Below are 26,033 nucleotides of genomic sequence, written 5' to 3' on the forward strand. Positions count from 1 at the left end.
ATCTAGTATCAGTCAGGCTCCGGTGATAACAGCATGGCCCCTCCATTGTTTTTGGTGCACGTATTCACAATCCACGGTGCTCTCTATTATTTATAACATCCTACAATTAGTGTGCAGAAGCTGGCAGTGGATTTGAGTGCTGGGAAACAGACAGATGACACCACTCCGCTGCTGTTGTCAGGCAATCCACTATACAGTATCCTGCTGACATGCTCGGCCTCTTCTGAGGGAGGATGAGTGCCGAGAGGCCGTCAGCAGCAACCTGCTTCGTGCACTATCTTTAGGTAAATGTATCTGTCTGTTTCTGGCTTTAGCCCCTGAGTCTGCCTCTTCCCTCACATCTAAGATACACTGTACCAACAACGTGTTTGAAGGGTCTTTCATTGTGTCACTAACCTCTGTGTTTATATAGTGTGTGACTTCATACAGAGAGTCTGGGGGGCACGTCAACGGCTTAGAAGAGAAAGAAAAGACAGACAGGCCTTCTAATGTTAAATATAAGTTGTTTTAGATTCAAACCTATGAGAGTCGACGCAAAATCAACACCTACTGCATGGAGAAGCTTCGAAGTGGAAGATATGCACAGCTTCACTGGGTGGCACATCTTTCTTTTGTAAACATTCACCAATAGGCCTGTAGCTCATCACATTGTGAAACACAGAGGCCTTGTATCCTCCAGTCATTCTATTTCCTACTCTGAAAAAAAAATATTTTAAGAGGTTATACTGTCTTACTCTGCTCCAGGGGAAAAGCTTAGAAAAAGACTCAATTACTAGTGTTTCTCATTATCATTTAAATGTATGCAATGAGCAGAAAAGGATCCCTCCCTCTCTTCAGTCAAAAAACAAAACAAAATGGTCTCATCAGGGTTATTTTTTACTTGGAGAGCCACAAAAGACGCAACAGCACAGTTTTCTACTGTTATTATTATTATTATCTATATTATAATTCCTGTTATTTAATAGTGTGACCTTTTTTTTTTATCAGCAAAAACCCCACTAAATCTTAGGCCTACACATCTGTCTGTCTGTGGAACCGTTCATCTAATCGAATGTGCGTTGTAAATTGCCAGAGGGATTGCAGTGCCAAGTTTTGTGTAATTTGGACACGTTCAAAGTTCAATATTAATACAAATTAAATAAGCAGGCAACCAGTAGCAGTCAGTGGGGGGGCGGGCAGTGTGCCTTCTGTCTCTGAACAACCTTTCCTACGTCCTCAGACAAATCACTTCAGCTATCTTCAACTGGGTCAAACCATGGGTCATTACCCATTGCCAGATCATATAGATGATTACATTTTTTTTTTTTAAGACTAAGACACAGACAGACAGACACACAGCACAGGTCTTGATCTCCGTCATGGGAACAACATTTATAGAATTACTTTCTGTTCAGCGAGTTGTTTTGAAAGTCAAAGCACAACATTGATTTTGTTGCCTTAATGATTAATATTGAGCTTTTATTGCGAAAAGTCGCGATCATGGGACTGAAGATTGTGTTGATTGCCTAACAGGCCCCTGAAATAGCTGATATGCAATGTTAGAAAAATAGTTCAGCACATGATTGAAACCTAAATATAAACAACACATGTGAACACTAACACAGCAAATTTGTTTCATTTTAGGAAAAACATTGATTATAAAATTTCCACTGCAGATAAACAAGGTAGGATGAGCACAAAGTGTTCTAAATTCACTCTGCACCACAGACCGTTTTATTAAAAGCTCTGCACACAAGGTCCAGCACACAAACAATAAAAAGTGACAGTATATTGTAGAGCTGTTTGAGAAGGACTCACTAATAACAAGGAATAATTCTGAAGTATCTCTGGACCATTAACACAGGCCAAGCAAACAGTCTATTCCAAACTGGTATGAACATGCACCGCACTAGTCCTGTTAAATTTCCATTTTCTAGGTTTAGTTTCAGGACAGTAAATCCTATAAATGAGTTCTGGACCCTCCAGCTACAGCTCCATGTCACACAGTGCTGGATTCCCTCTTCTGAGATGGTTTAGTGAAGTATTCTCAGCTGTCACTGCTTATCTAAACATGGAGCTGTCAAAACTTTCCCCAGCCCAGTTTGGTTGGTTAAAAAAACAACAAAAAAAAGCTGAGTTTGATTCAATCAAATCTCAAGCAGATTGCAGCTGAAGCTGAATCCCCCAATTTTTCCTCATCCAGTCTGCCTGATTAAACGTCAGACACTTTATTATTAATCAACCTGTCTGAACACTTAAAGGGAACAGCGGCAGTCGAAGAGCGCTGGGCGGCCATATCACTCTCTCTCTCTGAAGACATTTGGAATTTTAGCTCGTACACCCGAGATCTGTACAGACAGCCAGCAGAGAGGGGAAGCAATCGAACGCAGGCAGGCACCCAAGTCGGTCAAGCCTTGTTATCCAAGGGAGGGGGGGGGGGGAAATCAATGCTCTGCCTTCTGAGTGGGCATGCTGCTCTGCACAGCGTTAACACACGGCCGCCGTCTCAGAGGAAGCGGGGCCCGGGCTTTCTGACATTTAAAGAGTGCAGTTATCAGCCTAGTGTTTACTCTAACTACTAATCAGATGTGAGAGGAGATCACTGTGAATGCACTTGACCTGTTCTTTGAACACGTGAAATCCGACATATTTTAATGGCATTATATAGTCGTTACCTGCAGTGTGATCATATTTGGTGGAGGGAATTCGCTTGGGCTATTGTGGCTTTAGTGATTTCCAGCTAACAATTAAATTAGGATGTTAATGATATTCCACAATGTTCTTGGAGACGTTGAAACATACAAGAAAATACAAAATAATTTAGACTTGATTATATTACTAAAACACAGGTTAGTCAGTTTAAACCAGCTTGGTAAATCAGGATAAGGATAGAGGATATAAACACTGGGTAAACAAAGGGATCAGCACTTGGTGCACCCTAGACAAGAGCGGAGAGTTGGACAGTTTCCAAGATATGAAGATAAATATGATTCAGGCAAACATGAATCCTTCAGATACCTACAATTAAGAGAGAATTATGAGAGGGAAATTAAAATGAATCCCACCATGGAAGTGAATGGTGTGATCCAAATGCTAATCAGCTCCAACAAAGGAACCAAATTAGGAATCATATCACCTCGGATCAAATCAAATCTGATCCGTTTTTTGATCACACCTAAGGTCAAGAGCAAACATTTATACAGGAGCCTACCGTGCCGGAGAGTGTGGTGTGCTAGAAGCAGCATGTATTTTGGAAATGTCCAAAAGATATTGGGAGACGATGCATAAAAACCTACAAAAGATATTGGGATATGCCTTTACAACAAGCTGCATGGCACTCTGTGTCGTTTTAATTCCACAGAACAAGACATATGAACAAAAGAAGGGAAGTTGGTACAATAATGTTAGTAGCTTGCAAAAAAGCTATTACAAGGAAATGAATAGAGATAGAACAAATCTACACAATGGAAAAAGTCACACATCACCCTGAGACTACAAGAAGAACAGATGGAAGACAAGTACAGGATATGGACATTATACAGAACAAAGGGAAACGTAAAATGATTGTCTCAGTACAAGAGGACTCCCGACCTTTTGTTTTGTTTGTATAGATACATGGGCACATCTGTAAGAATGTGTGAATGAATGCATATGCTGTATATATGCTGGCCGTATATGTACTCTTTAGTTTCAAAGATCAAAATAAACATGTTTACCAAGTAGCCATGGGCAGCTCGCAGCGTGATTGTTTTCTGAAACAGATCGAGTCAAGTACGTGAACCTGATCTGTGTGATCATCCCACTCACTATGAAACTGGTTTTCTTTTCCCCGTCTTTCTTTAACACGTAGTATTCAGTATATGGCAAGTAAATTGTATGTAGTGTTAACATCCTTCATATTCCCATCCGTGGGTTCACTGAAACGCCACTTGGTTAGTACAGCTCGTTCAAGTGTTAATAAAAAGTCTAAAGAAATAATGATGGTGCAATCAGTTTTTTTTTTAAAGTTATGGCAACCAAGATGCCAAACTTAAATTATTACACAGGCCTACAGACACTGGAAATGCAAATCTTGTTTGTGTATTTCCAGACAAATTAAAGGGCCCATCAGCGAGTGATAAAAACAACACACAATCCATCAATATACGACCTCTCAATGCCCATTAACAGCCCCTTATTTCAGTGGTGGTCATGTGATGAGCAGTAAAGATTGTGTCTGTTTGTTGTGCAATAAATGAATCCATAAGGCAAAGTTGTGCTTCTTGTGTTGCTGATGTCAGTTATAAATAGTGAGGGCATCGGAATCTAATACAAGTCAGGGCGGGGTCATCGTGGCTCATGAGGGGACCTGGCAGTCCTTCAACCCTACTCATGAGGTTTAGTCCTCCTGGCACGCAGCGAATACAGGACACGGTGTTCCCAGAATGCATCTGATGCACGGAGTACCTTGTAACACCGGCAAATCTTGGCAGACTTTTTAAACTAAAAGTGTTGATACGTGAAAATGTCAGTGATAGAGCTGCTGTGACAGAGGTTAATGATAGTAGTATGAAATTACAATCGATTCAGATGATCTTAGATATACACCCGGTGACACTGAGCTTATCCCTGTCATCGGAATCCAGACTGTTACTCTTAAAGTAGAAATAAATAAACTTTTTTTCTCAGAAATACATTTATTTTGTTTAAGTTTATTAAGTTCAGCACACTGATGGGTTTTGCTCATGGTGGCTAACATTGGCAGTCATTAGAGTGATGTTACTGTATCTCTGATATCTCTGATATCGTCTCTCCTTCTGATAACTTTTACAAATTTTATAATAAAACATTTCATAATAAGTACAGGGTCACTTTTTGTGGTGGGTTAACTGTGACACTGACATGACACTGACGTGTTCTGTCTCCATGAATTAAATGAAAGCTTCCAGGGAAAGGGAATTTAACCTTGTGAAGATTCATTTTTGCCAAAACCATGGTTATATTGTATTACACCTCATTTCAACAGATGCAATTATGTCAAAGCTTTTTTAAAGAGATCCGGCCTTGCACTGTTTTCATCTATTTCTCTATTTGAACACACCACATCCCGCCAGTCAGAGACAGTTTGTCTGCCCATAGAATGCAGGCAAAGACCTCGCATGAAAGGCAAAACGGTACAGATGTGATATTTACTCGAGAAAGGGGTTTGTCTGTGTGAGCAATTTCAGTTTAAGTGAACATACATATAATGTACAGAAGGAATAGTGTTGAGTCAGGTATAAACTGAACTTTAGGCCTCCTGACGACAGCTGCAGCAACTGACCTGATGACTTTTAAATTAAATTTATTACAGATTAGTAGTTGGTATAATTAGTAAATTAATAAATAACATGTTACTTTTTCTACATTTGATGAACTCCAACATTTTCAATTAGGCAAGGCGGAAAAATCTGTGCCTGATTTACTTAATTTACTTTAACTCACATGTAGAAGTTTCCACGGGTTTGACTTTGCGTACTTGGATGTTGACAGCATTTTCAACAAGCTACGTACTGTAAAATTCACAAGGCTTCACAATGTAAAATGTACAAAACATAAACTTTACACTGTATATTTGGCTAAGTGCATAGACAGTTGAATGAATGGAGATTGTTGTTGTAAATGGTTTTGTATTTATATAGCGCTTTTCTAGTCTTGATGACCACTCAAAGCTCTTTACAGTACAGTTTTACATTCACCCATTCACACACACATTCATACAGTGCATCTATTAGCAGCACTTTGTTGTTCTATGAGGGGCAATTCGGGGTTCAGCATCTTGCCCAAGGACACTTCAGCATGCAGATGGGGAAGACTGGGGATCGAACTGCCGACCTTCAGGTTGGAGGACAACCGCTCTACCCCTCAGCCCCAGCCTTCACTTAAAAGATTCACACTCAAATTTGTCTGGCCGACTTTACAGACGTATCGCTTTCTAGGAATAACCCAAAAGAAGGCAAAACTGATTGTGTAGATCTGCTTATTGACGTGGAAACCACTCATTAGATCACATATGGCATAACCGAGATTCCTATGTGTGATTCCACATGCGCTCCATGGTTTGTGTATAAATGTGCTTGAGTGTCATGGCCTCCAGTTGGTGCACTTTCCACCTACCTACAGCTCAAAGGAGAATCTGACGGAGATCCTGTAGTGCATAGAGGCTCTTGTACACCTGTCGTCACAAATGCAAGCATTTCTTTCCACCTCTAATCCTTTCCATCTGTCCAAACAGGACAAAGTGAGCCATGCTGTGGGTGCTACTCTTTAAAGAGATCATTTGCTGTGCACCTGCTAAAGGCCAACAGTAATCCACCTTCTTTCTATTTCCACCGTCACCCTAAAGTTCCATGAATGCAAGTGATTGGGCTAATTCTGTCCCTGGGAAAACTCAGTTTAGCTTCTGCTCCTAACCCCAATACTCATTTGATGTCACAGGAGTTCTGAAGCTTCTCTTTGTTTCACCTGCACTGCAGACCTTTTTTTAACAAACAGCCATTATCACACTCATTATAAAGAACACACCAGGCCTGTTACACTTATCTGTGAATCGACACCCACAAGACTGAGTTTACACCGGCAGCTCCGACTAATTGGGAGGAAGTGTGCCAGGTGCTCTGTGATCAGTTGGCGGATGCTGTGTAGTGTGAACAGTGTTAAAAGATAATAAAGTTTCACATCCAGTGCAAAGGTAGTGATTCTTAGTGTTAATATATCACCTCAAGTCTGAACTGCAGCTGATACATTACTTTTTGATTAGAAATTTAACCTTTTAGATTACCTTTCATATTTTTTTTTTTTCTTCCCCAACAAACACTTTCTGCTACTAAATAAACATAATGAAACACTTGGAGTCCAGTCTGAAAGGTCATTCTAGCCATTCACAAATGCCAGGGGCATTAAGCACGTTTATAGGGTGTCAGAGCAGCCGCTGGGGGGAGGGTCAGTGAAAGAAGGGGACCACTGAGAAAGCCTTGTCCGAAGCCAAACTACCGCAGCTCAATTCAGGCCGGGCCACAAAGATGCTGTGTGCTCTGGGGCCGGGTCTGGGATTAGCTGGTGCTCTGTAATGTTTATTAGTCACTAACAGCTCTCTTTGCAATCTTGTCAGGGCTGAGACACAGAATAGAGGATGGAGCGGCGGTAGCCGGTGAAGGTTTTCTCTGCCATGGCCAAGAAAGAATGTCTGCAGTTTTATTGCTGCCGATCTTCAGCCGGGAGGCTGCTCCACTCCGCTCACCAACATTTGGCGTTATGGGTCCTTTGTGGCTGCTGAATAACACTGGTCTTTGAGAAAAGCTCCTGTAATGACTTTATCACCCCACTGGAACATTCCATAAAAGTGATGGAGGCTGCAATCTTCTCCAGCAGTGAAACAACAACTGGAAATATAATTCAGGTGGTGAAGCATGTTTATGTAAATACATATTTTGTATTTGTGTTTGACCAGTTTATTCTTGTAATCATTTCAGAGAGCTCTAGTAGTATTTTTTTTATCCTTAATGAAAAGGCAAACTACTTTCACTGTGCCACACATTCACACATGCCCAGTACAACCACAGTCTGATCTGCTGACCACTCAGCAGCTCCACTGGGGAACCTGGGAGGAGGGATGCTGCAGTGGTCCTGATGAGGGAGGGGTCAGTGCTGGTTTGACACTTTTCCCACAATTAATCCTGCTTGTCCAAAGGAACTTAAACTGGCTGACTTCTCTATCTGTCCAATTAAAAATGTATATGATTAGTTTATAAATGTGGATGCATTGTTATATCTTTAAATTATATATATTACTTTTGCTACTGAAGTATTTATTATTTATATTATTTTTATATCATCATTCATCCATTGTCTTCCACTTATTCCGGCTCTGGTATCCAAGACGTCTCTCTCATGAGTCACACCTTCCAGCTCTCCCTTGGGGATTCCTAAGCATTCCCAGGCCAGATGGGATAATCCCTCCACTGAGTTCTGAGTCTGTCCTGGGGTCTTCTCCCGATTGGCCGAGCCTGGTAAACCTCCAGGAGAAGGCTCCTAGGAGGTATCCTGACTCACTAAACCACCCTTTAGATGTGAAGGAGCAGTGGTTCTACTCTGAGCTCCCTCAGTATGTGTGAACTGCTCACCCTATCTCCCTGAGCCACCAACTCCATTTCGGCCACTTATATTTGCGACCCTGTTCTTTCGGTCACTAACCAGTGCTCAGGAACATATGAGGGTTGGAAATTTGATCGACCGGTGAATTTAAAAGCTTTGCCTGGCGGCTCAGCTCCTTCCTTACCACAACAGTCCGGTACAATGCCCGCATTACCACTGATGCTGCACCGATCCGCCTGTCCATCTGTCCCTCACTTGTGAACAAGACCCTGAGATACTGGAACTCCTTCCCTTGGGGTAGCAGCTCCCCCCTAACCCAGAGAGAGCAATCTCTCTAAAAATCATATAATATTATATCTTATACAATGATTTAATAGTGCTTGTATCATATTGGCCCACATATAAAACAATATCAAGAACGGAGAAGATTGTATTATATTCAAGGACCAGATAACTTGTGTGCACCACCAGCTCTCTGCAGAGTTATTTGTAGCCTCAATATTGCTGGGCTAACAAATCTCTTCACATCTGTTTGTAGTGAGTCACGGTGAGTCAGAGTTAGTCAGCCCTAATGTTTCGGAAGCCCAGTTTAACCACATGACTTCCTGACGGCTGCCGTTGCGTGTTTTGCTGCCGCGGAGGTAATAAATTCCTAATGAGCGAAAACTGGTTAAAAGCATCTCCGGCAGCAACAGCATCAGGAAGAAAACTTGTTTGTTTGGGCGATAATTTTGTTTTCATAAGGCTCTACATGCTACATTGAGAGGTTGAGTGAGGGAAATGGGGTTTGGGGGCATTTAAAGTGACAGCGTAGTTATTCAGTTTGGATTTGAATATAGTTGGGCAGCTCAGAAAAGATTGCTCCAAAAATAGTCATATTTGAGGCAGCAGAAGTTGGGATCTTCTGATGTTTCGTACCTGAGATGGGTCAAACTAAACACTCTGCACACATCCCATTATGCAACCAGCTATTATTATTATTATTATTCAGGCCCTTCGTGCTTGGCAAATGCAAACTCCTCATAATATTTATTTGCTAACCTCCAGGGGTTTAAAGTCTCACCTTGCTGCAGTGATGAAATTCACTGAAAGTTGCGTCCAACACACCTCGACACCGACACCACAGAGCACACGCTTTAGACAATGAGGGCAGTGAGAGGCTGGTTCTCACTTTGTGTTACTGCTGGTTACTCTTGTGTAGCCTCTAAACCCAAGCTGACAAATTCAACCTGCGTCGTGGGTTTTTCCTCTTGACTTGAAAAGGCTCCTCCAGAGACGAGAAAACATTGCACTCTCTTCCTGTTTTTACAGCATGAATGAATAATAACCAAATGCACCAACTTCAGAAGACAGGAATATTATGTTCTCCTTGCTCAGTAAAACTCCTATTGTCTTGTTGAGTGTTAGAAAACAAAAAAACGGATGAAATGCTGCTCTTGCGGCCACAGAACAGCTTTCATTGATTACCCAACATCCTCTTTGTTTTTGCTTTTACTCCCCCAATCAGTTGCCCTTCATCCGAGTCAATTTTGTGCACACTCTGATGACTCCCCAGCCTCGCTGCTGGACGACTAACCACAAGCTGCACAGACTGGGATTGGCGCTTGACTAAGATCAGCGGGGGCCCTTGGTTTCCAGGAGAAGCTGATGCCACAGGGGCCGCACCACCTGCAGCGCCATGCAGAAAAGAGCAAGCAGGCAAAAAAAATGTTCTCTCCTAAAATGAGTTGCATGATAGATGGGAGAGGAACACTGAGTAACATGTTTTTTTTTGTTTTGCAGGATGCTGAGTCTCCGTCGATGAGACAGCTATTGTTGCCAGCAAGGGAAGCAGCGGTTCATTCAAGTGGAAGAATGGAGCAACAGTTCCTGGGATAATTTGCCTTTCACTGAAGCTGAATCATGCAGACAGAGCGGAGCGCGGCTCGGGTCTGGCAGGGTATTGTTCACTGATCAGCTACTGCAGGGACGTGCACAAACATTTTGAGGAGGGGGGGGGGATTTTTTTTTGCTTTGTTGGGCATCCCTCCACTGCGCCAACCCCACCCTCCTACCTTGTACACGTACATCATTGCCCAGAGCATATAATTCTCTCTTTATCTCACTGTCACTGGCAGGCCCTTTCATATAGAGACTCACTGACACTCGGCCATGTACCTGTCTGATGTGTCTCCTAATACTGGGCACTCTCCCGCACTCTCCGGTCTGGACCCTCGTGATTAGAATCTGAATTAATAGTCTATTTAAAATAGCAGGTACCTTGTATATAATTTGCCACTTCAACAATTCAGAACGTCTGACTGAATCGTCAACTTTTATCTCTCATGGCAGAAGAATACACAGAGACAACTGAACACTTCAGTGTGGACAGGTGCATTTTTATGGATGTGATGTTGACATTGTGCGACTTGACAAGAGGAGCAGTCTATCTCTGGTTTTGTATGCAGCACATATAGACGGGGATCTAGGATTTAAAAAAAAAAATCAGGGGCCATAAAGAGGCCACAATTTACGCAGAAGGGCCAAATATTTCAAATATTCACATACAATTCCTGAGTCAGTATGACACACATTTAAATCATTCATTGTTTACTGTTAGCCCTCTAGCTTTGAGCAAAGCCGCACATCATTTATGCGTTCTTCAAAAAAGCTTAGAAAATATTTCTTAACAGACTGTGAGTGACTATTGACAAGACACTGAAGGGGGCAATACGATTTTCCCCCTGGGGCCATTCCCCTTCGATCCGCCCCTGATGTAACATAGAACCACTACAATATTCTAATTAATTAGAAAATATAACAATTTAAAAATGTCATATTGGATTATTTAAAACAAATGTTCTGGTCTGATAATGCTGTATTTCCTGATAGTTATTATGTGTTTAAATGGATCACCAGGCTCTGCAGCACTGTCTCCACTGGAGCTTTTGTTTGGCTGCGGTTTGGCTTTGGTCCTTCAGAAAAGCACCATGTTAAAGGCAAAGTAATACTGCTTGTTTTTTTTAATCTATTTTCATTATGTTGTTGTTCTGGCATCTGGTTTAATGTTTTCTGCTTTTGTTTTCTTAATGGTGTCTTGTAAGCCCATTTGTGCTGGGCATGTTTAATATATGACACGATAATAACCAAATGAATACTCTGCGCAGATATAACACACAGTGTATTTATCATACAATTATTATCCTATTTACTTCAATAATGCCTCTGAGACAACTTACTACCAATCTGACATTTTGTCCACTTTTCCTCAGGTGTGTGTAAGAGCTGAATCCTTGTACCGGGGCTGCAGTCATTGTCACATTGTGTACTCTGCACCTTTTGTATGAGACTAAACCTTTGTTTTTACTGCATCATTATCGTTCCCAAATCCCTCTCTGTTGATATGACATCTTTACTGGTTTCTACATCTTTACTGGTTTACTCTATTGGTCAGTAAATGATTGAAATGCTGCATATAAAAAAAAAAAAGGAACGACTCGAAATGATCGCCTCTATTAAAATATCTTGGGACACACAAAATGAGCATATCAGCCATTTCTGGCCCCACTGGGCAGCTAAATTACCGTGCATCTCGCCACTTGTTTTTAATTCATCAGGAGAAAATTAGAGAGCAAGATAGGAAAAGGAGGAACGAGAGAACAGCTGCAGCAGACTCCACTACCATTCATTCCATATACAGCAACTTTTTTATTTGCATGTTTCTAAAAGATGGAGGTGGAGAGTGGAGGGACCTTACATGACACGCACGATGGTCACTCACAGAAGCAGTCAAACCAATAGTAGCTCTGTGAGCTATGATCAAACCTGTATTGATAGTGTGGCTGGGTAATACAATGGTATTGTAATTCTTTGGACACATTAGGGGGAATTACAGTATAGCACTGTGTAAAAATCATGAGACCTTTCAGTCACAACTCCCTGCACATTTGGTACGAGCCCTCCTTCTGCTGCTGTGGTCTGAGGTGGTCTTTAAAGAGTGCGTGCTTCATTTTGAAACAGGCAGGGCTTGAAAACATGTTCTTATGAATAAAGATGTGGTTCACATTTCTCGGGCCATACAAACAGGATCCGTAGCCAGAATATAGACATAAACATACAATGATGAAAGCCTATTGTATGTTTTCTGGTGTTCTAGTTAAAGCAAGTAAATCCACTGATTTTATATATTAAAGCCTGTTTCCAGGTGTCGGGGGGGGAGTTGCTGCATGCGTTCAAACAGTTGTATAAAACCTTATGTCTCCAGAGATGAATTATATCATCAAAGTCCTGCTACTCAAACCTTCTCTTAACCATATATAATGAATGTATGCCACATACCAGAATGCATTTACCTATAATGATCTTCTACAATTTAACCATAACTTTATTATAAATAAATCTAACTGTCCTGCATTTTTTATTCTGGAAAATAAACGTTTTCATATCAGCTCATATTATAAACAAGCAACGATACAAAGTGTCTGTGAAACAATATTGTTTTGTGACAAAACCTTTGCAGAACCGTTACAAATGAAAACTGCATGGTCTTTTTCTGTGTTGAGGTGTGGAACGTAGTGTGTCACCATAGGATGCATGTGTGGATGCATGCATTGTGTATGTGGAGCCTGTGGGTTGTTCCTTGTGGGACAAGTGTGTATGAGACTATGAGGGCATCACTGCACTACACCCAAAGTCGTACCGGTCACCAGGACAAATTCCTGTGGCACACCGCATCAGAGGGCTGGGGGACAGTCGAAAAACATCCATACTTTTCACTGGCCCTCTCTGTGTACCTGTCACTCAGGGTGGACACGAAGCACAATCGCTTCAGGTTCAGGTCTGGGTGAAAAAAAAACAAAGTCGTGAGTGTGAGAGGTGACCTTTAGCAAGTGCACTGCATTAAACTGATGAGCACTTAGCACGAAACAAACATTAAAGAAGCTCACACAGCAGATTCTGACCTTCTGTGGCCACAACATGTCAACAGCTTCACATAAATCATTCTAACGCCTCATTAAAAGAAGAGTAAACACTCATCATGTTGAATATTCACAAGATAACTGTTTGTTGAATCAATTAGTTTACATTATCTTCTCCATCAGTGTGTGTGTGTGGGTTTCACCGTGCCTCCATTCTGCACCCACTTTAAACAAGCTGCAAATTGAGGCTTTGTTGCCACTGTTGACATCTGAAGGGTAGCCTGCTGTGGGATTATATGGGCTCAATGCCTGCGACTTTGTTTTTGCTTCACCAGCCAAAAGTCCCAAAATAATACCAAGATATTGCTATTTTGTTTTTGTTGTTTGGTTTTCTGGCACACATCGTCTGTTGGGAGCACAACTCAACATCTCAATCCACAATAACAATCCACAGCCATCATTGCATAATGAGCACACTGGCTGAGACAGACCATAACTGCTGCTTCATCAGATGGGATTAACCAGTCAGCGCTCACTATCACAAATTCAGCTCTGGCACGAGATGATTTCGGATGGGAGGCTTTTTATAGTCTCTGTGAGAGCTGCTGTTTTTGTGTCGGAATTTGCAGATGCACAAAACGATTGTCGGGGGGGGCCCACGGCGCTACGTTTTTTAGGCTCTCACCTAATTTTCCTATTTTTGGCAGTTTTCCCTGCATCCCGGGATATGCTTGCCAGCAGCTTAATGGAAATTGCTAATTACAGCACAATTACACCACTTTGCGTAATCATGTGGAATACGAGCCATGCAGTGCAACACATCTTAGTTACTGTTAAAGGGAAAGATGCCAATTAGACGACTGTATTGGAGCAGTAATCCCAATATCAGACTGGGGTCTGTGTAATCTTGTCAACATCATTTTGTGTTATAACTGCTGAGAAATTGGACAGGATGAAACATAAATTAGTCAAACTTCTCACAAACAAAAGGCTCAACACAGCAAAGGCTTCTTGATTTTTGATTGTACTGTATTTTGTAATGGTATTTTTAATTCCTTAATAATTATACGCCTTGCACACACACAAGCTGCGTGGGCGTCACATGGCATTTGAGTTTATACAAGTACATATGTACAGCAGAGCCATGTGTGATGTGTATTGTGTGTATTAATAAATGCATCCTCAGCTAATCCCATCCCTGGTGTGATTGCTGTGAAACAACTGAGCCGATCTCAGGGAAGCATGACAACAATTGGCAACACGGCACCATCAATGTGCAGCCAGTGACAGATGGTGTTTTTTTCACTTCATTGATGACAATAGAAATTGGTAAAAGAGCCAATCATATATTGTTGAAGCTACTTACTTAAGACGGCATCAATTCAAATTTGAATCACATGGTATCCTCGGTGCAAAGTCTTCGATCAAAACAGAAGCTGTGTCCCAAATCCATACTACATACTAATTATATGCAGTAGCCTATATATTACATACAAATTGCCATAGTAACTGGTGTAGTACTTATTATACAGAATACAAAAATAATTGACCCTTTTCAATCAGTCAAAGAAGTTTTTAACTTGAACTTTTGTGTGTAGGTGTTTCGACACCAGCCACCATTTATTTGAATTTCACTATGGGAGAACTGTGTCAAGCAACAGCACATTAAAGTTGTTCAATCATTTGTTACAGTTTATCCTCTGGGATCAAGAATGGCTGTAAGAAATTGCATGGTTATTAACACTTAGTCAGTTTTAAGTCATTTAGGATGTCATCCTCTGATGACCATGAACAGCTAACACTGCTACAAACGTTTTCTAAGTCTAAAATATCCTGTTTCCAAACATAGGGTGTGAGGGTTTTGGACTTTGACTTTAAACTCAATCTCGTTCACAAACAGAAAATAATACTGCACTGATTTGTGTGTGTGTGTGTTTGTAGCTGCGGAGTTCTACTGTGAAAAAAAATCATTTCACTCGTTCCTCAGCCTAATGCTTAGAAAAGTTTGATGTTCAAAAGCAGCGTCAGGGGAATATTGCTCGCATGCTTTTGGCTCATTCTGACTGAGAGATGTAAACTGGCTGCTGTGAGACAAGGACAGCACTTTGCAAAGAACCCATCAACAGAGCAATCACCGCGGAGGACCCAAAAGCAGCACAGTGAGATTAAAAGACCTGCTATCAATTTATCAAAGACGCTGCAGAGAGGGAACTTCAACTTTCGGGGAGAATTGGGCCGTTTTCCGCCTGATGACTGCGATTTATAACAGAGCATGTACAATTCGGAGACTCCGATCTTGTGAGGCAATTACAATGAGCACTTGAAGTTGTACCCGTGTGAATTTTACTTGTTGATGGTGGAATCTTGAGCCACTATCTTTAAAGACATTCAGCCTAAACAACTACAAAAATCGATGCCATGCTTCTCAAGGACCTGGCGCAGGATTTGTCAAAGTGGGTGTAAGGTGAATTTGAAAAGGATGGAATCAAACAAAAGGTCGAAGGCTCACATGAAGAGAATTATGTTAAATCTTCTAATGGATCCAACCTTCGAAGCTTTGACCGTTGCCATGGCAATTGAAATCAGTATTGGAATGTCCTCATAGCCCGTGCAGTAAGAGACCATATTTAGTATGCTTCAATAATAATTACATTCTCAGATAAGAATGGGCAGGATACTCAACCCCAAATTGTCCCTTTAATTCATACGTATGAACAGTGTGTGATAGAAAAGTCCCTGAGAATAGAAGTGCAGTACGAAGAGGAATGCAAATTGTAGTATAAAGCACCTTGAGTGGTTAATAAAACTGGAAAAGCACAATATCAATACAGTCGCTTTACAATTGATCTTCTGACGTTACCAGCCCAGACAGTGGGACACCGACATGTGACCATGGGAGTTGCAAGTGATGCCTGCAAAGAGTCGAGATAAGTCCAGCATCTGGGATACTGACCAGGCGGGTGCGAGGCGAGCCAAAGGAAAAGGGCCAATCCCAGATCTACACCAAGTTCGGATAGCACCTATTAAACAACAGCTTCGCCATAGCTGTTTTTAGTTAGTTTGACTGCGCAAGAGCAAATTTCACATTGACGTCTGATTCTCACGTCTTTTTCAGAATAACCCTGACGTGGCACACGCAGCATATCTCTGCTATTGTCGATGTTTAACTTTTTTATCTTTTAGTTGCCTATGTGTAGTGGCAATTGGCCTTTTGGACCCAGTGTGGGTGACTCTCACTGTCGGAAAATAGCATTTCATGAGTAATACCCATAGCTGATCTCTTTTTGGCCACAGACGCTTCATGTAGACAGTTTTACTCCTGTTTGCCATTGACAGTGTCTCATTGCTTGTGTCTTGTGTTTTTTTTCTTCCTCCTCTATTTCTTTATTTTGCTCAGGGGCTTAGGGAGATAAGCTTTTCCAACCCCTCTCTAAATTAGGGCTGCTTCACAGTGGCGACATCCTCGGCAATGCCTGAATGTTATCACTCCACAGCGGCATGAGGAGCTCTCCATTTTAGATCTCTGAAGCTAAACAGTTTTTGTTGCTAACCTCAGGGCCCACTGCACATCAGTGGGTAAGAGGAGCCGGCCTAACAGAGCTGCTGTCGTGCGCTCAGTGATAACTTCAGCAATGGCTGTTTTCTCACACCACCATGAGGAGAGACTGTTGGTTTGTAATGTGGGAAAAATGTGTGAGTATACGTTTCGAGGAGGATTATTAGCAACCAGCCGTGTTGTATTGTTGTCTTGTTAATGCAAGGCATTGAAACGCAGTAGGTGCGAATGTGTAAGCATCCAAATGTGTGAGTCAGTGGCATGAATGACTACTATGGAAAGTAATGTTACATATTCATACAATGTCACTAAAGGACGCTGCTATTGTATTGTATGTTGTTTTTTTAACATGAGCAAAACATATATAATAAAAGAGCTTAAAGATTCATATTTGCCAGGTAGCCAAAAGATGTTTGTGTCATGTTGAAATAACACCCTTGATATGTTTAAAAAACAAAATTATACTGTAATGTATAATCCATAATTTCTATTTACTTTTTTTATAAAATGAATACAGGTATCAATGTAAATGTCTGTATATGGTTTGCTGTGGGAACTTCATTAAAAAATCAAGTGCAAATTCAGCATCAACTGCTAGATGTGGATTGATAGACTGTAGATTTTCCATATATAAAAGAATTGGGACTTCTGGAAATCTTTGTAAAACTGTTCCACTTATTAATTCATGAATTAATAATTGCATTCATACTACAGCATTTTAGCTATGGGCTTAAATCCCATTATTGTATATGAATAAGTCATAAAGTCACACTATGGAATCTGGATTGGCACCAGGATCGGTGACGCCGGTCCAATCTCCAGAAGTGATTTCAGTCATTATCTGCCCTCAATACTGACGACTGTATAAGATCACTGCTGATTAGAATGTTGGCAAACGCTGACATGAATCCAGCTCATGTTCTCTCGTGGGCTGCAACAGTCGAGGGGAAATAACACTTCCAGTTTGTCGACAGAGAACGTGTGATCTGGGTGAGCAGTGGATTATGGGAAAGGCCAAGACTCACAGCATAACAATACAGTCAATGTCTTCATGTATTTCACATTCCAGAAAAACAACACTTCTTTATCAATTCCATGAAAATGATAGAACAATGAGACAAATTGTATGCGTTCTGTAAATAGAAAAGTTCAGTGATTCCTTTGAGTTGTTGTTTTTGCCACATATACCCATTAGTATATTTTTGTCCTGTCCTGACACTTAAAACTGAAACGGCTGCCCTTTACTCTGTCTGGTATGTACTCAATGTTCTGTTTGCAGCAAAAGCCTGGACTCTGAGGCTTTTAAAAATGTTTGTTGTTTGTTGAAATACAGTATGGCTGAGTGGGCTGGAGCTGCTGACTATGATGAATGAACTCACCGTTAAATGACGGCAGCCATTGTATTCAAAAGTGCAGCAACAACAACAACAACAACAGAGAATTCTTGCGGGAGACAGGAACAGGGTCACAGCAAAATTGAATGCTGGCTCCCAGTGCTCACAAGCCTATTGAATTTAGAGATCAAACAAAGGCAGCGACGGGAAACATAAAGGGAGAAATAAGAAGAATTTAGCCTTTTGTAATCTGACTCACAGTATAGTTTTTCCCAATGTATTTAAAGGGCCTTTTTGTGATAGGAACAAGAGCTTGAGTCATGCCTCAGACACATCGTCGGCCAAACTGGTTCCATAATTATTGTCCCAGAAAACGTCCTCCAAACGACTCCAGCTGTTCTCAAGTTTCACATCCGTAGCCGCTCCTGTCTGTGTCGCCACGTTCATATTGGTCAGTCAGCATTGACATCTTAATGTTCCGACTAGTGTTTCACAAAGGAAGGGAGCCTATGTAAACTAGCCATGGCTCTCTCTGAGGCTCCACCACGGCCCCGCCTTCAGCGTCTGCAGCTCACTTTGATATACTGCTGCAGTCAAGCACTGCCCTGCCGGGGCTAAGAGGCAAGCGCGACTGGACCAGGATACAGCCGAGGCAGGTGAACTATAACACCAGTCAAAACGCTTCTTGGTAGGATGTTGGACTACTGCCGAAAGGGAAAGGACTAGCAGGAGTGAACAGTCTTAATTTCTTTTCTCATTAATAAGTCTATCAATCAGTATTGAGGGCTAACTCTTATGAATCCTGCAGGACTACGGATAGTTACTTTTGAATTACGACAGCTCATGAACATTTATTTTGATCAGCTGAAAGAAATTATGAATGGGAACAAGTTCAAAAACGAATATTCTAAAGGGCCTGAATGTTGGTTTTCCATGCCAGCAAAATATTTTGTGACCAATTCCTCAAACAGAAAAAAAAAACAATGGGGAAAAAACATAAAATGACTCCATGCTGCTGTTATCCTGACATTTAAGCTAAAAACATGGTGTAAATGTTACGGTTTTGAATCAAATTTACATGTTTTTTTTCTGTTTTGTCACGTTTTAAGACCTGGTCACCATTTACTTCTATTGTATTGTATTTAGGTGCAACACTGTTTACCCCCATACCTCCTAAAGTGTTTTGTGGAGTCAAACATTTAGCCCACCCCTCCATCAGCATCAGAATTTTCCTTTTTGGGTGAACTGTCCCTTTAAGTAGAAGCCAATTTGTGGTAGAAATAGAAGTAAAACAAGAAGTTAACATTGTTCCATGTTGCTTTCCACTGCAGGAGACAGTTCTTGGTGAGTAGAATGTAGAACGGTGAGTTTAACAATGCTGACGTCGGCTATGTAAAGATAGCCACTTTTAAAACACTTTTTGGTACTCTTGATGGAAAGTGACATAATTATGAACATTTTGTATTTATCAGAAGTTAAAGTTGTATTTTGGTTATTGTGGTCATCTTCCAATAGAATGACGTCCCAATCAGAAGAGTTAAACAATCAACAATAGAAAGTGTGATGTAATTTAAGATGCACCCTGAACCTAAACCAACGGGTGAATTTCAAGGTGCAACGATCCCAGATGTGGGTTCATGGTCAACCACTAGTTTTATGAGGATTTGGTTCACTTTCGCAGGATTTCCTGTATGGTGGCCGATAAGGACACCACACATACAAGATAGGCTGCTGTATTATGGGCTCCATATACAGAAATGCATATATGATCTATATAAACCCCACACAACCATCCAACTGAGTGTTCTGTGATATCACAAGTGTGTAATTTGTGCACCACAGGAATTTGAAATCATGGAATGTTGCTCTGTGAGATCACACAGGATGACAAACCTTTGACTTCTAACGCAGAATGAAAGTGAGGCGTGATTATGACCAGCACTTTCATCTTCCATTGTGAACCGTGGACTGTAATGAGACTCCAGCGGTAACAAACGAGAGTGTGTCGAGCGTGAAGCAGTTAGGATGATGCTCTCGAAAAAAGCTGCAAGCTGGATTAACACAGGCCAGGCAATCAGCGCCTACCGACAGGCACATTTTGAACTGGCACTGCACAAGTAAAGAGAAAACATGCAAAAGGAATTGCTGCACTTGAAGTGCTTCCAGAAATCAATTAATTTCCCACGAGCACATGAATGCACCATCTGGAATACCTTTTGAAAAATACCTTTACACCTTGCAGCTGTGTTACTGTTCAATAATAAATCAACTTTGACAAAAAAAAGCTGCAAAATGTCCAAAGTGACGCATTAATATCCAAAGAAAGTATATATATCCAAAGTATGGCCTATAGAAAAAACCCAGTTGTGTTATGGACTATATATACCATCTGAACTGATGTATGTTTAAGATTCAAGTTGATCTCTGTATACACTGTACAACTTGGAGAAAAGGCATGGTTTAGTTGTAATGAAAGAGCTGCTCATCATTACTAAATGCAGCAGAGGTTGAGAATGTGGTCTGGGGGCATACGATGTGTATTTTTGCACAAATTTGAAGATGAAATTTCCCTTTAAGCTACGGTTGATTAAACAAAACCACAAAGTCCATTCCTCCAGAGCTCGGTTCTCTAAACACGTGCCTGAAGTGTCAGCTTCACACCCCACAGAGGCTGTATACTCGACGAGCACGGAAACAAACCAAAGACCAACACAATGACAACAGGAGCATTGATTCAATTCGCTGGGGAAACATCTCCCAGTCCACGGTAACTTGAGGTGAAGGAGCACATACACATCTCTTGCAGCTGCGCTCTGTTCCGAAGGAGTGTTCATCTGTAATGCCACAGATCCAATGCATCTGACTGCATGATAGCCCCTCCCAGCTTCTGTTGTGGATTTATTTGTTTGGCTGTTATGTGTCTAGTGCGCCCACCTTGTTCCGCTGGTGACGGTAAGTGAATGAAACCATAAAGGATAAGTAGAGGGACCAACATGCAGTTTTCTTAAAACAGCAGACTAACACCTATTTTAAATTATTGATTTTACCCAGGTTTTTTAAAATGGCTAAAGCCCCAAATAAGGGGTTAGGTTCTTTTCCCCCAGTGCTCCTTGTTCCACGTCACAAACCTACAAAAAACTGAGGCACTCTCTCATCTCACTGTCCCTCTGAATTCGGGCGTTCACCAATCGCTGTCGATCTGAGTCGGAGCCAATTAAAACCTGTGTTTCCTGCATTTATTTGACCTGGGAGTGAATGCAAATTGTGTTTATTCCCATTGCAGACAAAAGCCAGATGTTAGTGGGTGATACTGGGTTTTTTGACCAGTGGAAAAAGGGCTTTAGAGGTGGTTTTGCAGAGATGCCACATATTGTTTCAGGCTGAATCCTAAATTATGTTCCACTTCCATCCGTGCGGCATGTGGTACAGAACTGTTCTCCTTCCTATTATGTCTGAGCGGGTTTCGGTAAATAGGAGTCCTCTCATCCCCATTTCTCCCCACCTCTCTCTCTCATAATTTCCCTTGCAAAACAACGACTTTCTAACATTCTCCGGGAGCCTTCTGAGGGAAGTCGAGCTTCTCCCCAAGGTAAAACTGGCCTACTTCTGAGTGCATCCTCAGCATCCATATGCTGTTTCCATAAATTGCATTTGCCTTCAATTGCAGGTTATCTAATCCGTCAAATCAGGTCCATCAATTTTCACCGAGCCGTCTCCACCGCAGGCATTAACCCGCCAGCGTCATTCTGGCATCACGCGCTGACAGACACTGCTGATGATATCAACATATCAGATGAGCACTGTTGACAGTGTTGTGTTGTGACTGTTGGCAATGAGAGACTAAAGACCTGAACACAAACAGAATTAAAATGACTCGAACACGTCCTGCTCATGTTGTTCTGTGGGTGGAATAGCCTGATTATCTAGTTTGAAAGGGACGATTAAGCTTTGTTAGCAGGCCCCAAAAGCACAGGATCCTACATTTCCCATAATGCAACTCAATACATCACCCATTGGACCCCCCCCCCCCCCCGCCCCATCAGTGCAGCTGACATAACCTTGATGACATCATTCTGCCCCGTGGTGACATCATCATTCCCCTTTGACTTGGAAAGCGCTAAAGACAACATTATTCCGCTGTGTTCACAGGCTGAGTAGCATTCCTCTCAATGAGAGAACTGGACTTGATTGATTTTCTGATTGAGGTTTTTACTATGATCGATGTGATCCTACATGAACACACTGTTCTTTCAAGCTGCAGCAGTTCTGGTTCATTTACATCGGAGATTCCTGTCACATATTTCTGTGCACCAATCCCGATTTGGCAAGATTTAAATCAAAATCTGATCACAAGTGGTGAGTGGGTTGTTTGGTTCCTGTCAATCAAAGCTGATTTAACCAAACATACACTGACGGAGCAGATTAGCTGACTGTTCAACTCTTAATGCATTCATTTTACTTTAATATTAAGAAATATTTAATATATTCATTTTCTACATTGCTATTATTTTTACTTTATTTTATTGATAACAGCCTAAGGAGAGAGGAAACAAGAGTAGAGAGAAACCATTATCAAATCAAACCATTAATGTTGCAATTACATGGTATCTGCCGTTTGGCCACTGGATGCCCCCAGTCATTAATTCTTAAAATCATTAAGTTTGAAAGGAAAGGTTTCAGGGCCTTTAAATTGAAGCTGCAATATCAGAGTTTTGGGCCACCAGCATGTGACAGCACTACAAACCTCGAAAACATGTAAAGAGTCCAATACCTTCTCTGTTTTAGCTCCATTTTTGGTCTCAACCTGCTGATGAGGTAAATGTCTGGATCTGTAGCTGCTCCGCTCCACGTGTGTTCACCAAGTGGCCTTTCACTGTGTCTCTGTGGTGTTTGGTGCTGAGCAGGCAGTCAAGTTTTTACAGCTGAAACCCTCTGTAGAGAGGTGATGATTCATTGTCACATAATCACTAGGAGTGAGCCCTTTGACACCGTCCCAATGTTTTCATTGTCATTTGATGGATTTTTATCATCCCCACCAAGATGGTTGTGTTTTTTACTCCTGTCTGTTTCTTTGTTGGGTTTGTTTGATTGTGTGTAAGCAAGCTAACACACAACTGAATAGATCACCACTAACACACTGTAGGTGGATCAACCATGGGCCAAGAGAGAACCCATGGACATTTTGTGCTGATCCAGATCAGGGAGCAGATCCTGAAATTGTTGTTGACTATATTAACATTGTGAGACAGGGTGTTTTTCAACATTCTCATTGTTTTCTCTGAGAATATTTTATGGATCTTGGTGAATCAAGCAGGTTGAAGGGACTGATTTACTGATATATTAGTGTGTGCAATTTGGCCGAGATCCATGTTCAAATCTTGATCTAGTGAATTTAAATGTGGTTTCATTAGGGGACTTGATGGAGGTAAGAGTGTCATTCGAATCATAAAGAAATGATAAATGCTTTAAGACAGATTTAAAGAAATGTTTGTACGATATAATTTAGAAAGATTCCTTGGATATAAAATATGCCTTCTCATATATACCCTGATAAAAGTATTATTTGTTTTGTTTTTCCTCACTCATGTGTGGGGTTAAGGGCAGAGGATGTCGTCCCTTGTTAAAACCCCACGTGATTTGTGTTTTTGGACTATACAGTAAATCAATAGAAAATACCTGCTGTTGGACAGTGAGGTTGACTGAGATAAATGAAGGTGGCGGTGGCAGTTAACATTCAGTAGAGAGCAGTTGTCAGTGAGTCATTTGGCCTTTCTGAATAAAAAACAGTGTTGAATCTCTTTGGTAAACTGCAGGGTTGTGCGGCACTACATCCTCCGAAGACATAGGGATTTTTTAGGAGAATAACAGCAATGCAAATGTCGATCAAAGCCCCCACGGTGGGAGTGGGACTGTTCCGTCCTGCTGCGGTTTGATTCCCCTGCGCTGTCCGTGGTGCTGAAGTGTCCTCGCTGACCCAGCACCGCTTCCTACCTGCGGACTCGGGTTTCTTAGCGCCTTCCTGCCAGTGTCATGCTACCACTTGTAATCCACAAGAGGGAGGTGATTCCAGTGGGTGGTGGCGTTACACTGCTGCCCGCGGTGCCTCATGGCGGACATCGATTCCTTAACCAGACACGCGCGCACCCGTGCACGCACGCACACACACACACAGAGGCGCGCAAACCTATATTTTCTCAGGGCATGGAGGGACAGGGAGTTTAATTAAATAATCAGCAGAGGGGACATCTGATATAATCCCCTCTCTCACGCACATACGCGCGCGCACACACGCACGCACGCAGCAGTCCACCCGTGCAACTTAAGGCGAGTTCAATAAACGTCTCAGCCCTCTGTAATCACAGGGGAACATTTTTGGAAAGACGGGGCTCATCCTCCCTTCCATCCTTCTGTATCTCTATTTTACTCACACACACACACACACACACACACACATTAGACAACACACGCGTCGGGCAGACCCACAACACGCGCAATCCTTATGCACGCTCTGGATTAGCATGCGTCTGGCACAACTATCCAACCTTTCAGCTTTCTTGGTTTCGCGCACAGCACCAGCAACATTTCCTTTCCCACATATGCGACGACTGAAACAACACAGAGATGCGTAAAAACCACAGAAATGCCAAGGTGCACTACCCAGGTTACTTTCTGTGGATAGACCCGTAATTGTGCGGGAGTGCGAGCCACCCCTTCAGCCCATCGACACACTGCCTCCCATTGTAGCTTGTTCAAATCCACAGCTTGTGAAACCTGAGAAACAACATTTAGACATTTACATCCAAACCGGTGCGTTAGAATCTTGCAGCAAACCAAACGGACGGCCAACCCGAAGAAGCACCGCACATACAGACGAATAAACTAATAACTGCGCCTCTCCTCTGTGCGGAGTGCACGGCAGTCACAGCTCTTGCACATATCGCACACTTCAGCCTATTCCTTACCTTCAGAGACGGACCAGTATCCATTGTGCAGCACCGCGGGCTCTGTACAGTATACTGTGAATCCCCGGTTCAAGGCGACAGCCGCTCCCTTCCAATTCATCCACTAAATCCAGGAGACCAAGTGCAGAAGCAGCTGCCGCATATATCGCCTCTTCTCCCGCGCTTCTCCTGCTCCTCGACAATTTGTTGTATTATTTTTTCTCTCCTGCGCTTTTTTTTCACTGCGACGACGAGGCTTCACAGCAAATCTGCAGCTTCCCCTTCAAGTAAAAATAACTACAGCTCAGTGCTGTGTGGGTATAGCCTATATTTCCAGGCGGATTCTCACTCGCAGAGTGTTGCTACATGGCACAGGCGCTTTACAGAGCTCTCCCCGCGGCGCAGCAGCACTTGTCAGTGAAAACACAATATGTCCCGTCAAATTGTGTTTCCTCCGCCTCTTCGCCTCCGCACACGAAAGTAAGAAAAAGGGAAAAATAAAATAGTACATCCAAAGTTTATTTTCTTCTCAACAATTCAGGAGTTGTTTGTGTGTCCAGGATCGAGCAGGTGGAGACGCGGGGCGCGAAGTCTCTGCGCAAACCGCAATGGAGCGGCGGACACACAAAGTCTGTGAAGTGTGTTATCACGGAGGAGGAGAGGCAGCAGGGGAGGAGGTGGTGGTGGTGGTGGGGGGCAGAATCATGCAGGTCAGCCACAACTATGGCGCCTTTACGCAAAGAGACACACGACAGAAGCGATGATTGCGCATAAAGAGCCACTTTGGCACGGTCCCCCGGTGTGTGCCGTGTTGTCCGCAGGAGATTAAGGACCCACCGAGGATTAGTGTGCGCTTAGAGGTGTTTAGCGTTCACGGCAACAAAGTAGCCTATCAGCAGCGGCGCGGCCAGTCTGGCTCTTTACATTGTGTGTCAGTGCTGTGGAAATTAGACCAAGTTGTCGTGCGCGGTTGTTTCCACCGTGCGCGGAGATCCTTGTGTTCAGAGCCTGAGCTGCTGCTGCTGCTGCTGCTTTCATCCAGTTTGACCTTCAGGAATCAGAGGGGGCTCACTTGCTTCGTTAGAGCAGCTCACAGGGAGGAGCACAGCACCGGAGCAGAGACTGAATAAAGATCGAATCAGGGACTAACTGGTGGTTAGTCAAGTAGGGCTCCTCAGAGGACCTGGTTCAAATCAAGAGCAGACCGGTCATC

General features: G+C 42.3%; 1 protein-coding gene across 1 annotated transcript in view; it reads right to left on the reverse strand.

Annotated features, from left to right (window-relative positions):
• LOC117756351 (leucine-rich repeat and fibronectin type-III domain-containing protein 2) overlaps window positions 1-25,715 on the reverse strand; it is a 142,597-nt gene extending 116,882 nt beyond the window's left edge. Inside the window, exon 1 of the mRNA XM_034576795.1 lies at window positions 24,842-25,715. The gene's annotated coding sequence lies outside the window, so the exon portion shown is untranslated. The remainder of the gene's footprint in view (window positions 1-24,841) is intronic.
• Window positions 25,716-26,033: the final 318 nt, after the last annotated feature.

This window comes from Hippoglossus hippoglossus, chromosome 22 (assembly GCF_009819705.1).
Source record: "Hippoglossus hippoglossus isolate fHipHip1 chromosome 22, fHipHip1.pri, whole genome shotgun sequence".
NCBI lineage: Eukaryota > Metazoa > Chordata > Actinopteri > Pleuronectiformes > Pleuronectidae > Hippoglossus > Hippoglossus hippoglossus.